Genomic DNA, 13,613 nt, shown 5'->3' with positions numbered 1-13,613 from the left:
GTAGAGTGTACTAGTGAATGCGACGTAGAGTGTACTAGTGAATGCGACGTAGAGTGTACTAGTGAATGTGACGTAGAGTGTACTAGTGAATGTGATGTAGCATTTACTAGTGAATGCGATGTAGAGCGTGAATAATGTGATGTAGAGTGTACTAGTGAATGTGACGTAGAGTGTACTAGTGAATGTGATGTAGCATTTACTAGTGAATGTGACGTAGAGTGTACTAGTGAATGTGATGTAGAGTGTACTAGTGAATATGATGTAGAGTTTACTAGTGAATGTGATGTAGAGTGTACTAGTGAATATGATGTAGAGTTTACTAGTGAATGTGATGTAGAGTGTACTAGTGAATGTGATGTAGAGTGTACTAGTGAATGTGACGTAGAGTGTACTAGTGAATGTGACGTAGAGTGTACTACTGAATGTGATGTAGAGTGTACTAGTGAATGTGACGTAGAGTGTACTAGTGAATGTGATGTAGAGTTTACTAGTGAATATGATGTAGAGTTTACTAGTGAATGTGATGTAGAGTGTACTAGTGAATGTGACGTAGAGTGTACTAGTGAATGCGACGTAGAGTGTACTAGTGAATGCGACGTAGAGTGTACTAGTGAATGCGACGTAGAGTGTACTAGTGAATGCGACGTAGAGTGTACTAGTGAATGCGACGTAGAGTGTACTAGTGAATGTGACGTAGAGTGTACTAGTGAATGTGACGTAGAGTGTACTAGTGAATATGAGGTAGAGTTTACTAGTGAATATGATGTAGAGTGTACTAGTGAATGTGATGTAGAGTGTACTAGTGAATATGATGTAGAGTTTACTAGTGAATGTGACGTAGAGTGTACTAGTGAATATGATGTAGAGTGTACTAGTGAATGCAACGTAGAGTGTACTAGTGAATGTGACGTAGAGTGTACTAGTGAATGTGACGTAGAGTGTACTACTGAATGTGATGTAGAGTGTACTAGTGAATGTGATGTAGAGTTTACTAGTGAATATGATGTAGAGTGTACTAGTGAATGTGACGTAGAGTGTACTAGTGAATGCAACGTAGAGTGTACTAGTGAATGCAACGTAGAGTGTACTAGTGAATGTGACGTAGAGTGTACTAGTGAATGTGATGTAGCATTTACTAGTGAATGCGATGTAGAGTGTACTAGTGAATGTGACGTAGAGTGTACTAGTGAATGTGATGTAGCATTTACTAGTGAATGTGGTGTAGAGTGTACTAGTGAATGTGACGTAGAGTGTACTAGTGAATGCGACGTAGAGTGTACTAGTGAATGCGACGTAGAGTGTACTAGTGAATGCGACGTAGAGTGTACTAGTGAATGCGACGTAGAGTGTACTAGTGAATGCGACGTAGAGTGTACTAGTGAATGTGATGTAGCATTTACTAGTGAATGCGATGTAGAGCGTGAATAATGTGATGTAGAGTGTACTAGTGAATGTGATGTAGAGTGTACTAGTGAATGTGATGTAGAGTGTACTAGTGAATGTGACGTAGAGTGTACTAGTGAATGTGACGTAGAGTGTACTAGTGAATGTGACGTAGAGTTTACTAGTGAATATGAAGTAGAGTGTACTAGTGAATGTGATGTAGAGTGTACTAGTGAATGTGACGTAGAGTGTACTAGTGAATGCGACGTAGAGTGTACTAGTGAATGCGACGTAGAGTGTACTAGTGAATGCGACGTAGAGTGTACTAGTGAATGCGACGTAGAGTGTACTAGTGAATGTGATGTAGCATTTACTAGTGAATGCGATGTAGAGCGTGAATAATGTGATGTAGAGTGTACTAGTGAATGTGACGTAGAGTGTACTAGTGAATGTGATGTAGAGTGTACTAGTGAATGCGACGTAGAGTGTACTAGTGAATGCGACGTAGAGTGTACTAGTGAATGCGACGTAGAGTGTACTAGTGAATGTGACGTAGAGTGTACTAGTGAATGTGATGTAGCATTTACTAGTGAATGCGATGTAGAGCGTGAATAATGTGATGTAGAGTGTACTAGTGAATGTGACGTAGAGTGTACTAGTGAATGTGATGTAGCATTTACTAGTGAATGTGACGTAGAGTGTACTAGTGAATGTGATGTAGAGTGTACTAGTGAATATGATGTAGAGTTTACTAGTGAATGTGATGTAGAGTGTACTAGTGAATATGATGTAGAGTTTACTAGTGAATGTGATGTAGAGTGTACTAGTGAATGTGATGTAGAGTGTACTAGTGAATGTGACGTAGAGTGTACTAGTGAATGTGACGTAGAGTGTACTACTGAATGTGATGTAGAGTGTACTAGTGAATGTGACGTAGAGTGTACTAGTGAATGTGATGTAGAGTTTACTAGTGAATATGATGTAGAGTTTACTAGTGAATGTGATGTAGAGTGTACTAGTGAATGTGACGTAGAGTGTACTAGTGAATGCGACGTAGAGTGTACTAGTGAATGCGACGTAGAGTGTACTAGTGAATGCGACGTAGAGTGTACTAGTGAATGCGACGTAGAGTGTACTAGTGAATGCGACGTAGAGTGTACTAGTGAATGTGACGTAGAGTGTACTAGTGAATGTGACGTAGAGTGTACTAGTGAATATGAGGTAGAGTTTACTAGTGAATATGATGTAGAGTGTACTAGTGAATGTGATGTAGAGTGTACTAGTGAATATGATGTAGAGTTTACTAGTGAATGTGACGTAGAGTGTACTAGTGAATATGATGTAGAGTGTACTAGTGAATGCAACGTAGAGTGTACTAGTGAATGTGACGTAGAGTGTACTAGTGAATGTGACGTAGAGTGTACTACTGAATGTGATGTAGAGTGTACTAGTGAATGTGATGTAGAGTTTACTAGTGAATATGATGTAGAGTGTACTAGTGAATGTGACGTAGAGTGTACTAGTGAATGCAACGTAGAGTGTACTAGTGAATGCAACGTAGAGTGTACTAGTGAATGTGACGTAGAGTGTACTAGTGAATGTGATGTAGCATTTACTAGTGAATGCGATGTAGAGTGTACTAGTGAATGTGACGTAGAGTGTACCAGTGAAGGCACAGGCCCTGTCTGCGGCAGTTGCAGCAAACGCAGTTGTGTTTGTGAACATAAAGGCTTCCTCTGCTCTTCCTGTGGGTTCGTGGGAGCAGTCTGTGTATTAATTTCGCTTGTGGCCTCATCGGGTTTTGGATGGTACATTAATTAATTTGTTGCTAATAGGCACAAACACGAGAAAACAAACTTCTTTACTTTAGGCCCGGCTGTGCGTCTGTGTAACCAGTGTAAATTATGCACACTCTGTTGGTTCTTCTGACAAAGCTTTTTGTGTTGGATGTTTGTAAGATTCCTCACGTCCTGTCGTCATCTCCATAGAACATGAAGAAAACAGAAGTGCTGTAATCCATGAGATATGAGCCTGCTCCTGTCCAACACTGATCTGACACCAAACATGACTGGCACCTTTGAAGGAAACACTCATGTCCTTCAGCTGTTGGTGTGGAGAAACAATCAGAACATCATATTTTTATTAGTTTGGACAAAATAAAAACATTCCCTGTTTGACCGGTGAGATATGAACAGAGGTGGAAGAAGTACTCAGTTCTGTTTCTTAAGTAAATGTACAGATACCGGAGCAAATATAAGTAAAAGTATGACATAAAAGATGTACTTAAGTAAGAGTATTAACGTGCCTGTTTAAAAATATACTTAAAGAGTAAAAAGTAAAAGTATTTGACAGAGATTTTGAGTCTAATAAAGCTTCAAATGTGGTGATTTTGATAAAGATTTGAGCTGAATTTTGTTCAACAGAAATAACTGAATCGATCGCTTTTTCCTGTTTTTATTTGTATATTTTTGTTTATTCAAATTATGAACGTGTTAAAAATAAACCCTCAGCCTTTTCAGTAGGTCTCACACCATAAAAAAAAAAAAACTTTTACTTTTCAGTCCAGTTCAAAAATGGAGTGGAGTAGAAAGTACAGGTACTGCTCTCAAATGTAAAAAGTATACACTGTAAAATGTACTTAAGTAAAGTATAGATGCCTAAAATGTTAACTTGAGTACAGGACTTCACTACTTTTACTACTAATTAGGTGAAAACATATACTCTACTGTACCATCTTTGTCTTCTACAAAATACTGTAAACATGAAATGACACGCCTCACTCCTGTCTTTACATTCTCAGGATTCTTGCTTTGTGTTTTTTTAATTACTGACTCTCGTTCTGCCCTTTGTCTCTTTCTCAGTTTCGGTCTTTTCTGGGGCACTGCCACAATGTTATTTAAAAGTCCTGCATTACGCAACATTGACTCACATGAGATTTAAACCGTGTTCAAATGCTGTTACGTCCTGACAAACATGTCTCTAGTTGTGTTTTGTTTCATTCACAATGTTTGAGTAACACTTTATTATTAGTCTGTCTACATCTCCAAAGCTCAAAATGCTCTGTTCCACCTTGTGATGTCATGAAGTGGTAGTTTTCAAGTTAACAGCTTCTTTTACCTTTAGTTCAGCAGAGATTGGCAATTCCAGGGCTGAAATGATTTAAATGATTCTAGTGAAGGTGTGTGGAGTTTAAAAACACAGTGGAGCACTTCCTGTATTACCACATGATGACATCACAAGGTGGAACAGAGTGTTTTCAGTTTGAAGGAAGAACTCAGCCTAAATATGCAGGGTTTGTGTGTTAAACATGTGAATGAAACAAAACACAACTCCAGGTCTGTTTGCGATGAGGAAACAACGTTAGAACAGAAGTCAGAGAATAGACTCATATGGAGCTTTAATAGAAAACTGTTGGTTTGCGGTGTGGTGTAGGTCATCACAAAGATATGAACTGAAAACATGGTGCACTTCCTGGATCACCACTTGATGACATCATGCAGAGGGTAAGAGGGCTTTACAGTCTTAAGAGGTAAACAGCCTAATTATGCAGGATAACTCCAACTGTGGGTATGTATTTTATGTGGAAACAGCATGGCTACAATCTCTAAAAAGTTCAATTTAAATCAGCCCTGTTCTTCAGAGCAAACGACGAAGTTAAATCTGTCAATTGGATAAATCTTGTAGGAGTGAAGATGTTTCGCTGCTCATCCAAGCGGCTTCTTCAGTTCTGGTCAGAATGCTGGTGGCCACCAGAACTAACTTCGTCGTTTGCTATGGATCAGACCTGGACGACTGAGGATCTACACAGACACCTGTTCTTCAGACTGTTCTTTTCAGATCTTTATCTATGTTCTAATTGTTTCTTCTCATTGAGCTTCTGAAGTTGTATTTGGAGTGATTCATGTTTGAGTAATTTTTAATCGACAATTTTCAAGATGACATTTTGCCGATCTACCCCATTAAACCTCCACCGGTACACGCCCACTGTGACGTATGCACTTCCTTCTCCAGTTTTATTTTCGTAATCAGTGATACTTGTAGGATTCGTGTAGTCATTTTGGTGCAAATGAAAAAAATGTGCTGCTCTAGTGTGATGTGCATCTATCCATAGGGGGCGCCGACAGCATGCAGCGCTTTGTTGTGATGACGCTTACGGTGACGTCAGCTCCCATTGGACAGTTTTCTAACATGGAAGTTAGCGGACTTGTTTCTTTTATTAACTAATTTTAGATGAATATTGTGATTTAAAATGTGTAAATTATAACTTAATGATCCACAGGGTCAGAGATGAGAACCATAGAGACACAAGCACAACAGAGCTGATTTAACAATTAGCTTGTTGTCGATTGAATGTAACTTTTACTTCCACAAGAACATTTGAAAGTGATGTGAGCAGAGGAGGGGCTGTATGGCTGTCAGCTCCGCCTCTCTATGTGATAACTCTTCAAAGTTAAACAGCCATAAACGTTCGGAGATCTCTGACCTTCAGCTCGAGCGCCGCCGCAGCATCCCAGTGATAATGTACGCCCCAGCTTTGCTCAAAAATAACTGTATGTCTTCTGTGACATATATAGCGCCGGCATTTCAATACCATCCCAATTTATTTTGCACTAAAGCAGTTTACTGTCAGCCATAAAGCATGTGCCGCGGTGGAGACGAGGTGGAGACGAGGTGGAGCGGAGCGGCGCAGAGACTCTCTCAAAGGCACATTGTTCTCGGTGCGTTGCTCAAGAGCGCGCCTTCAGTGATGTGCACAGCTCTGGAAAACGCTCGTAAAAACTATCAGAACTTATAAAGCTTATCATTAGCTCGGCGCATGTCACTTTCAGAAGCTGTTTTATTCACACTTTTGTCAAACAACTTTAGTTTTTAACCAACTCGAGGAAAAAGTTGTGCATTTTGTCAAAGGGAGACACAAACAATAGTGAGAAGTAAATGTAGCAGCGCTTAAGAGATCAGAGTGAGACTTCGATCAGAGTGAGACTTCGATCAGAGTGAGACTTTGATCAGAGTGAGACTTCAGCCGGAGTGAGACTACAGTCAGAGTGAGACTTCGATCAGAGTGAGACTTCGATCAGAGTGAGACTTTGATCAGAGTGAGACTTCGATCAGAGTGAGACTTCGATCAGAGTGAGACTTTGATCAGAGCGAGACTTCGATCAGAGTGAGACTTTGATCAGAGTGAGACTTCAGCCGGAGTGAGACTACAGTCAGAGTGAGACTTCGATCAGAGTGAGACTTCAATCAGAGTGAGACTTCGATCAGAGCGAGACTTCAATCAGAGTGAGACTTCGATCAGAGCGAGACTTCAACCTCAGTGAGACTTCAATCAGAGTGAGATTTCAACCAGAGTGCGACTTTGATCTGAGTGAGACTTTGATGAGAGTGAGACTTCGATGAGAGTGAGACTTCGATGAGAGTGAGACTTCGATCAGAGTGAGACTTTGATCAGAGCGAGACTTCTGTCTGATCCCGGGTCATTTACTTCCTAACAGATTCCGACATTACCCACGATGCATCTGTCTTTCTGTCCTTCACACTTGTCATAGCACAAACATAAACAGCATTCATAACCGTGTGATCCGCAGAGACACAGGAGGAGCCCCCGAGCGAGGGCACATTTTCACCAGCTGTGTTTCAAGTCAGAAAAACATTATTCTAGCAGCACCCCACACAATATCAGCGGCATTCGTCTCATTGTGCCGCCATCAGCTCTGCTCGGAATGAATAATGCAGCGTTTAGCGAGAGCCGTGTACTATTTGTATACTTGGAGGAGGTGTTCCCGTGTAGCCCAGCAATTAATCATAATTAAGAAGATTTTGACAAGAGCTCAGGGACGCTGCAGACAAAGACTTATTTCTATATTCCCACTGAGGGCAATAGAACACGCTGCTAGAGCTGTGCACGTTAATGAGACGCTGCCACATCAGGTCTGTGGCACACACCAGGTCTGAACGTGTCACACACCAGGTCTGAACGTGTCACACACCAGGTCTGAATGTGGCACCAGGTCTGAATGTGACACACACCAGGTCTGAATGTGGCACCAGGTCTGAATGTGACACACACCAGGCCTAAATGTGGCACCAGGTCTGAATGTGGCACAGACCCGAGTGCGCCTCACATCCATTATGAGCGTTTCAAAAGGCTAAGTACCATTTAATACAGAGGCCGTCCCATATTAATCTTCTGGTGTGATTTATGGGCCGCAGACGGAGCGTTGGAACAGAGTCCCTGTCACCTGCAGACGGCTCCACAGAACCTCTTCCGATCTCTCTTCAGAACCTCTTCAGATCCAGCAGTTTGGAAAAGGTTTCTTCCATTTTTGTGTTTCCAGTTAAAAACACTGAGCGTTATGGGCCTAAGGGGGCGCATTCACGGCGTTCACGTGGGTCCGACTGGCGCAGCGTCGTCACTCTCTCTCAGGGTTTGGGAGCTGTGGATATAGTGTGAAATGTAATTAAAATATCATGTTTCCTGAGTGTCTGTCAGAGCTGGATGTTTGAGTGTTGTTTTCGTGAGAAGATTGCCTCAGAGCCAGAGTCAGGTCAAGGGTCAAAGGTCACGCTCTGACGGAGGCGAGGTGTGAAGTGCTGCCGTCTTATCAGCTCTTCAAAGCAGCCGAGTGATGGACGAGTTCAGCTCATTTCAGAGCAGCGTTCATGAGGAGGGAGAAAGGGAGAGGGGGAGAGAGAAGAGGGAGGAGGAGGAAAAGAGAGAGGGAGGGAGAGAGAGAGGGAGAAGGGGGAGGGAGAGGGAGAAGGAGAGGCAGAGGGAGAAGGAGGAAAAGAGAGAGAGAGAGGGAGAGGCAGAGGGAGGGAGAGGTCGAGAGAAGGAGAGACAGAGGGAGGGAGAGAGGCAGAGAAGGAGAGAGAGAGGCAGAGGGGGGAGGGAGAGAGAGAGAGAGAGGGAGAGGCAGAAGGAGAAGAAGAGGGAGAGGCAGAGATAGAAGGGGAGGGAAAGAGGGGAAGGCAGAGGGAGAGGCAGAGGGAGAGAGAGGGGGAGGCAAAGAGAGAGATAGAGAGGCAGAGGGAGAGAGGGAGGGGGCAGAGGGAGAGAGGGAGGGGGCAGAGGGAGAGGGCAGAGGCAGGGGGGAGGATCCTCTGTAGCAGCTGCTGCAGGCTGCAGGCTGTGCCCAGAGCACACATACTGTCCTGACAGGGTGTTTCACTCTCACAGCCTCAGCTTCAGCCTCTGAATTATTCAGCTGGTCCTGTGCGAGTCACCAGTGATCACACGCTACGGTGGCCTGGAGTGAAACGGCCCGGGGCCAGCATCGTTTACACATGTTCCTCTCACTTTAGAAGATGTTCACGTTTAAACACATCGCTGCCTTTGTCTAAACGAGCTCTGAGCAGCTCAGACATTTTAATGTGTGAAAGAACTCATCACTCACTGACATGTGCAGCTGGCTCGGCAGGTTATAAAACTATTTCACACGTCGAAACTTCTACTGTCCAAATTACTCTTAAAATAAAGGCCCAACACTTACTCCTGTTCAAGAGAAAGGTTTAAGTGTGATTTATGACAAATACATAAGTTCATAATGTACAGTAACTCAAGACTGCCCCCCTCTGCAGCTGACTGGACTTACACAACACAGGACATGGGACAGAGGACAGGGGACGGAGGACGGAGGACACAGAACAGATGACACAGGACAGAGGACACAGGACAGAGAACACAGGACAAAGGACGGAGGACACAGGACAGAGGACACAGGACAGAGGATGGAGGACAGAGGACACAAAACAGATGACACAGGACAGAGGACAGAGAACACAGGACAGATGACACAGGACAGAGGACAGAGAACACAGGACAGATGACACAGGACAGAGGACACAGGAGAGAGGACAGAGGATGGAGGACGCAGGACTGAAGACAGAGGATGGAGAACAGAGGATAGAGGACAGAGGACACAGGACAGACGACACAAGACAGATGACACAGGACAGAGGATACGGGACAGAGGACACACGCCTGAGGACACACAACAGAGGACACAAGACAGAGGACAGAGGATACGGGACAGAGGACACATGACTGACGACACACAACAGACGACACAAGACAGATGACAGAGGACACACGACAGAGGACACGCGACAGAGGACACGCGACAGAGGACACACGACAGAGGACACATGACACAGGACACAAGACAGATGACACAGGACAGAGAACACAGGACAGAGGACACAGGACAGAGGACACAGGACAGAGGATGGAGCCTGAGGTGACATTTAGAGATCTTTCACTCTACATCATAGATCCACACCTCCGTGCTAACCAGCTATGTGCTAACCAACTATAGGCTAATCATCTATGTGCTAACTAGCTAGGTGCTAACCAGCTACGTGCTAACCAACTACAGGTTACCCAGCTACGTGCTAATTAGCTACGTGCTAACCAGGTACATGCTACCAACTACGTGCTAACTAGCTATGTGCTAACCAGATACGTGCTAACCAGCTACGTGCTAACTATTATCCATAACGCAGTTGTTTTAAGTCCAAAAACACATTTAAAACACAAGACTCAGTGAAATGTTTGAATAGCATTGTGGTTTATAAAGTTTTAGAAACAGATTATAAATAAAATAACATGTCTTGTGTCCTTCCACAGAGATGATTATTCGCGAGCAGCTTTCAAACTTTTAATATTCATTTTTTTCAGAAAGTCTATGGGAAAATGAATGGTAAATTTGCACTTGAAGAGCACGAGACTAACCCAAAGTGAACCGTGAGAGGGACCAGGAGAGCCGTCCCACTTGGCGATGATCCGTGTTTGATTTCATAAATAATTGGCGTCATCGGGGAGTGCATTGTTTTAGGCTTAAGCGTGTTGTTTACCCACACCACATGTCGAAGGCAGAAACAGGGGCCCTCAGGAGCCTCACCCGGGGCCCGGCACTGGCTCCGCTCCCACAAAGACACAAAAACAACATGAGCTATTTATGCAAAGCTGAGAGCAAATACATCTGTACTTAATGAGACAGTGAAAGATGATCCAGTGCCGATCACTTAGACACAAGAACGACAGAAGAAACGACACAAGCAGAACTGGTCCCACCTGCAACGAAACAGCACGTTTGTAAAAACTGAAACATAAAGAGGCTTTACAGTTCCCCAGACTCTCTCCTGTCACACAGAGCAGAGAATCATTATGAGATGGAAAGATTAATGCCCAAATGTGAGTTGACACAAAAGAGAAGTCGCCCACAGATCTGCCAGGCATAGCAGAGGAAGGACACATGGCGAGGAGGAGGCGGCTTATGAGACCTGTGATGATCAACCTGAAACATGAAACTACGATCAGAACATATGGAACTGTTCTGCACTAGAGCCAGTCTGTTTATATAGAATTAACTGCATCTGATCACTTTAGGACCAGCTCTGGAGTCAAGGGGAATGTTTATTATTATTATTATTATTAATAATAATAATAATAATAATAATAATAATAATAATAATAATAATAATAATAATAATAATAATAATAATAATAATAATAATAATAATAATAATAATAATAAAGTTGCTTAGGGCCGGCCCTGAGATGAGAACTATAGAGACACAAGTACAACAGGGCAGACTGAAGTTTCTTTTGGCCCTAATCCCAGGATGTGCAAACATGTAGATCATGAGATTAGACAATTAGAAAATAAGCAGCTCTAAGAACAGCCCTATGAGCAGATTACAGTCATTTCTTTGAATCTGTAGGGTTTTTTTCCCCCATAATTTCACTCTTTAAGTTCAGTGCATTGAATTTCTCTTTAAGTCATGTGAGTGCCCTCAACACACCACACTTTGGCCACTTCAAAATCAGTTAAAATGTTTTATAACTGAATGAATGTGCAAACAAATAAAAAGATAAACGTCACTCAACCCTAATATCTGGGTTTAAAAAAAAAACACCATTGTTGCCAGCAGAGGGTGCCTGGCCGAGCGTGAAGCAGGTTAAATGAGGCTAAAAACACTAGTTGTCAGGCATGAAGATAAAACAGTGTTTTAAACACTTCTTCACTCTAACTGAACCACTGTCGTGTTGTGCCCATGTTTCAGTTACGAGATTAAGAGATGCAGCTAATTTGCATGTTCAGATTTATTCACAACCATGAAATTGTGATTTACATTCAGCAGATACTCTTTAAATATTTATGTAGCTTTTAATAGTGGTAATGGATTCTCTGAGAATCTTAATCATAAGCAGCAGCCGTTCCAGAGGAGGAGTGTCTCAGTAAAGACTATATATTCTCTTTAATTTGACCTGTCCTTCATAAGTGTTGCCAAGGAAACACGTTAAGAACAGTGTGCAACCTCAACAGAGCAGGAACAGCCCGGGGACCTTTGTTGAGCGAGGATCCTATGCCAGAGCAAAGATGGAGTATTTAAAGGTCTTATATCACACAAAACTGACTCCTGTGAGCTTTAAGTCATGTTCTAATGCTGTTACCTCCTCAAAAACACACCTGGAGTTGTGTTTTGTTTCATTCACACATGTTTGAGTAACACTTTATTATTAGTCTGTCGACATCTCCAAACCTCAAAATGCTCTGTTCCACCTTGTGATGTCATCAAGTGGTAGTTTTCAAATTAGCAGCTGCCTTTTTATCTGTAGTTCAGTAGAGACTGGCAATTCCAGGGCTGTAATGATCCAAATGATTTTAGTGAAGTGTTTAAGTGTTTAAAAACACAGTGGAGCACTTCCTGTATCACCACATTATGACATCACAAGGTGTAACAGAGTGTTTTCAGTTTGAGAGAAGAACTCAGCCTAAATATGCAGGTTTGTGTGTTATGTGTGTTGTGTGTGTGAATAAAACAAAACACAACTCCAACTCTGTTTGTGACGAGGAAACAACATTAGAACAGATCATAAAAATATAAGATAAAAACGTGTGATTTCTTTTCTTCCTGTGAGAGGTTGGACTGAGCTCTTTCCTCTGCAGACACAGACACTTGGACTGCACCCCCCCGACTGGAGCCTTGTTTTTGAGCGAGATCACAGAAAACAGAGGGGGCTGTGATGACCCCGTCCCAGAGGAGCGGCTGTTTTGCCTGCGAGGTAAAGATCTGGGATTTAATCACCCTGTGCTGCAGTGCACTGTGGGTACGAGGAGGAGATAGCAATTACAGCGACGGATCAGGCAGGCTGTCCTGAACGAGCTGCATCCCCCGAGGGAGGGGTGGGACAGGGGGACAGGGGCAGGACAGGGGGACAGGGGCGGGACAGGGGGACAGGAGCGGGACAGGGGCGGGACACGGGGCAGGAGTGGAACGGGGGACAGGGGCCGAACAGGGGAACAGGGGTGTGACAGGGGGACAGGGGTGGAACGGGGGATAAGGGTGGAACAGGGGAACAGGAGTAGGGGGACAGGGAGACACGTCAGAGGGGAGGGATGGAAGAGGGGGACAGGGGCGGGATAGGGAGACCAGTTGCAGGACAGGGCAACAGGGGTGGGACAGGAGGATAGGGAGATGCCTCAGAGGGAAGGGGTGTGAAAGGGAGATAAGGGTGGGACAGGGGGACACCTCAGAGGGGAGGCGTAGAAGAGGGGGATGCCTCAATGGGGAGGGGTATGACAGGGGGATAGGGGTGAGACAGGGAGATAGGGGGACACCTCAGAGGGGAGGGGTGGAAGATGGGGACAGGGGTGGGACAGGGGGACAGGGCCACACCTCTGAGGGGGGGTTGAGGGTGTGTGGGAGACTCATCAAACAGAGTGTTTAACAGCACTCAGCCCAAACCACCTCCAGAGCTTGGAGCCTAAACCTGGGCCTGGTTAGTACTTGGACGAGACACTGCTGGGAATTGGTACTACGCAGCTAATGTCATCAACATTCCCTGGAGGTGTGATGCTAACTCTAGGCACTGCTCTGTCTATGAGTTGTTACACTTTAATTTAGGCTTTATTTTAACACAATCTGAACATAAAGAGCTGACTTATCTGAACTACAACAGGTGAGCTGATTTGTGCTGTTAAACAAGTCCCTCTCAAATAACATCACAGTCACAAGCTAGCTAGCATTAGCCAACAGTTTTTCAGTTAGTCACTTTCACCTTTGTGTAAAATCAAACTCCTAAACAGGACCATAAATGCTTGGACTGATCAGTTTTGTATTTTTCCTTGAGTTTTCAGACAATCTTACAATTTCAGACAATCCTAACCCTAACCTTTTGTCTGTGTTTGCTAATGTGTGCTTTGTGTTCCCATGGAAACTGA

Source organism: Periophthalmus magnuspinnatus, chromosome 6 (genome assembly GCF_009829125.3).
Source record: "Periophthalmus magnuspinnatus isolate fPerMag1 chromosome 6, fPerMag1.2.pri, whole genome shotgun sequence".
Lineage (NCBI taxonomy): Eukaryota > Metazoa > Chordata > Actinopteri > Gobiiformes > Gobiidae > Periophthalmus > Periophthalmus magnuspinnatus.
The sequence above is the reverse complement of the archived record's forward strand: the minus strand, read 5'-3'. Positions refer to the sequence as shown.